This window comes from Mauremys reevesii, linkage group 17 (genome assembly GCF_016161935.1).
Source record: "Mauremys reevesii isolate NIE-2019 linkage group 17, ASM1616193v1, whole genome shotgun sequence".
NCBI classification, from domain to species: Eukaryota; Metazoa; Chordata; order Testudines; family Geoemydidae; genus Mauremys; species Mauremys reevesii.
This window is the reverse complement of record NC_052639.1, coordinates 11,991,168-11,995,082: the sequence shown is the minus strand read 5'-3', so window position 1 is coordinate 11,995,082 and position 3,915 is coordinate 11,991,168. Positions and strand designations below refer to the sequence as shown.

The 3,915-nt window shown below is 45.8% G+C and overlaps 1 non-coding gene across 1 annotated transcript; it reads right to left on the bottom strand.

Annotated features, from left to right (window-relative positions):
- Window positions 1–3,841: 3,841 nt before the first annotated feature.
- Window positions 3,842–3,915, bottom strand: TRNAT-AGU. The gene has a single exon. It is a non-coding gene; the product is annotated as a tRNA-Thr (tRNA).

Sequence of the window (3,915 nt, the reverse complement as noted above, 5' to 3'; positions counted from 1 at the left end):
CTTGCTAAGATAGGCCTGGTCAGCAAATTGCCAGGTGTTGGAGCTATGAACTAAAGAACTGTGTCTTATTCAGAGTTGCAGATTGAACAAAGAATCCCTGTTCCTATTGTGTTAGTCTCTTCTGTAGGGAGACGTTCTTCCCACAGATCCAGCCTTGAGTTTATGAGAAGTTGGCACATGTCAGTATAAGATATGGCATCCTTCCACCTCCCTTCCCAGGGACCATGTAATAAGTTTTTTTGGCAGAAGTGGGTTGTAGTGAAAGGAAGTTTGAGAAACTCTGGCATAGAGCATCTCCATTAATTGAGTGACATAGACTCAATGTTTGAAATGTTGACTTGTCCTTAGCCTCTAAATATGTCTAGACTTGGCGCACTGTGGGTGATTTGACACTGAAAGTACAACAAGGCAAGGCTGGTGTGTGAAAGACACCACACACCAGCCTTGCCGGCAAGAATCAAACCTCCACAGAAAGACCCCTATGGTGTCATAACCCAGCTCCCTAAGCCCTCAGCCACAACCACTTAACACACAGGCCTTTCTACACTTATGGTTCTGTTCTCACTGAAAGGTCATTTCCAATTGTTTGCTCAGACCAGCTTCCCAGCACACTCACTGCTGTGCAGCTCTGTATGTGTGGCCATGGCTGAACAGCAAGAATTCCTGTCCATTTTCCTACTGGCTGGAGCATGATCAGAGTGTGTCTGTGGTTGATGATGTTGCTGTAGATTGTTCATTCCCTGCCTTGGCAATTCAGACAGTCCCTTTTCCCGTCGTATCGCCAGCACCTCTGTGATTCCAATAGCAGGGCAGGTTTTCTCTGGGCACTGAGATTTTTCATGGAGTTGGTGGCGCCTTTCTTTCCTCACCCTGGAGTAAACTCAGCTTTTTATTCCATCCTTGATGACTCATGGAATAACACCAGTAGCATGAAGAGGAGAGGGAATATCTCACTGCCGGGGGGCTAGGGAGGAAGGTGGCCGCATCCCCTCTGTCTGACCATTGCCATTGCAGGAGAGAAGGTTTCAATGGAATCGAATGCCCTGGCTCAGACAAGAGACAGAGGGCGGTTTTGCTGTTCATGGATCCATGCAAAGGAAATTGTGTCTCTGTGTGAAAATGGGGAGGGAAATGAAACGCCCACATGGTGGTGCCTAAGGCAGAAGGGACCCTATAGGATTAGAACAGGACACGTTCTCAAGCAGCATGTTTCTTACTTTGCCCATCTGTCAATTTTGATTATTATTGATGGAAATATTTTGCCATTGGGTTGTGTGTTTCCACAGAAATTGACATTTACCAACAAAAATTCTTCCAGTCCTGCCGAGTCTGCCAGTGGTGAGTTTAGAAGGACAGAGTCACTCTTCCCACTTCCCATGCCAGGCCTGTGCTCTCCAGAGTGTCAACTTCCCACACAGCTGGGATCCTTCCCTGATCTCCTCTCAGACCTGCCCCCCACCCCCCTTCTGGGATCCCCTCCCAACACTGTCCAACTCCCCTGCTGGCAGGATCCCTCCCCATTCTTTTCATTTCCTGCCTCCCCTCTGAGCAAAATCTCTGGCCTGTTCCCACACTAGAAAATGAACCCAGGCCACCTGGGTAAAAACCAGGAATCCTGACCACTAGACCATATGGGACTTGCACAAGCAAGAATCCATTTACACATTCACTAACACATTCACACATTCACATTCATTAACATTTAAAAGTAGCCATTCAAAAAACTTCAAAAACAGACTTCAAAGAGAAATTGCAGAGTTACAATTTATTTGCAAACTTAACACCATTACTTTGAGCTTGAATAGGGACTGGGAGTGGCTGGCTCACTACAAAAGCAATTTTCCCTCTCTTGGTATTGACACCTCCCCATCAATTATTGGCAGTGGACCACATCCACCCTGACTGAATTGGCCTTCAGCACTGGTTCTCCCCTTGTAAGGTAACTCCTTTCATGTCATGTTCCAATATATATTTATGCCTGTATCTGCAGTTTTCACTCCATGCATCTGAAGAAGTGGGTTTTTGACCCACGAACGCTTATGCCCAAATAAATCTCTTAGTCCTTAAGGTGCCACTGGACTTCTCGCTGTTTTCGTGAAATAAAAGCAAAACACATTCTAAGCTGATCTTAACCCTTTCAGTGCCCTTATAAACTTAGATGTTTCTCACCACAGGCTGGCTGGTTGCTTTTCAGCTGGGGTCTCCCCTTTGATCAGCTCTTCAGTCGCTTGGTGTGGTGGTGTCTGTAGGTGGAGGTGGAAGAGAGAGATAAAGCATGGCGAATGTCTCTCCTTTTATCATGTCCTTCCTTCCCCATTGGCTTTGTGGCCCTCTTCAGAGTCAGGTGAGCATCACTGCGTCTCTCCAAGCAAGGCTGAGCAATTCCCCTCGTGTAGCCTCATGCCGATGGTGGCTGATTCCACCAACTTACAGCATAATGACAACCACACTACACAATTCTCATAACTTCATATGCATGAATGGTATACATAGATGGGTAGAGAAATGACTTTCAGCAGATCATATCCTTTTCCTCGATACCTTACAAGTCATGCTTTATATGTAAGATCACGATTATATGAAAATGAGGAATATGGGTTACAGCCGCTCCCCCAAAGGTATAGAATGTGACACTGAGATTCTATTTTCATTTATGTAACTAACTTTGACCTCTCTGCCTAACACTTATAATCACTTACAATCTATCTTTCTGTAGTTAATAAACTTATTTTAATGTTTTATACTTACTTGTGAAATTGTCCAAAGTGCTTGGGAAAGCTGCTCAGATTAAAAAGGCTAGTGCATGTTCACTTTCTTTTTGAGGAAGTGGCGAATTAATTAATGAGCTTGCACTTTTCAAGAGGTTTTGAGCAGTGTAAGACGGTACATTTCTGAGGTGCAAGGCTGAGGGCTGGGGAGATATGCTGGTGTCTCTCTCTGTGTATAATTGAGGAGTGGCTTATAGAGCATTCATGCCACTTAGTTGGGTGCATTGCTGCATGTTGTTGGCTGAGTGATCACAGCACATGGAGGGGGTTTTGCTGCTTGTCACTAGTGCAGCATTGTAAGACACAGCCCAGGCTGGAGAGAGAAGAGGACAGAGCAGTTCCACAGTTTGGGATTGTACCCCGCGGATCCCACCACACAGAGACTCTCCTATGACTAGCCGTGGTAATATTGTGCTTAGTGCCTTGTAGCTCCAAGAGCTGCAGTTGCAAGATGAGTTACAGAGACCTTGATCTTGTTTCCATGTTTATCCGATGCCTCTTTTCTACACTTGTCAGCAAAAAGACCCATTTCTTTTGCAAGCATTTGTATGGCTAGCCAGAGTCGGACTTCTCCGTTAACAAAAAAGATCGACCAAAAGGTGACAAGAGGAGGCACGCTCAGCAAGGCAGGACTGTATGCTGGATCTGCTTTTTATCCAGCAGGTCTCTTGGCAAGCTCTGCCATGGTGCCACTCACTGGGACTTCTCCCTTAACTGCTCCGTGTTTCATCAAAAACAATAAAATGAAAGGTGAAAGGACAGTAATTCTCCATTTCCTGCAAGCCCTGCAGAGAACCCTCTAGAAGGGTCTCTGTGCATAGATATTCCCAGCGAATTGCATGGGCGCATGACACAGGCTCTCGTGTCACAGCAATTGCAGTCTAAGCAACCTCCTTGCCTACGCAATGGCCTTTTCATCAACTGCAGGCTGGTGACTTGATTCTCTCCAATGCTTCTCTGCAAAGAAGCCTTTTCCTTAGCAAGCAATTACTTGGATTGCCAAGGGAGGTCTCTTCTGTTTCCTAGAAAGACACAGGAAAATGTGAGCAAAAGAGATGAAAGCTATAGAGGCAGGGCACCACTGGGAGTTGAACCCACGATCTCCTGTTTACTAGACAGGTGCTTTAGCCAGCTAAGCCATGGTGCC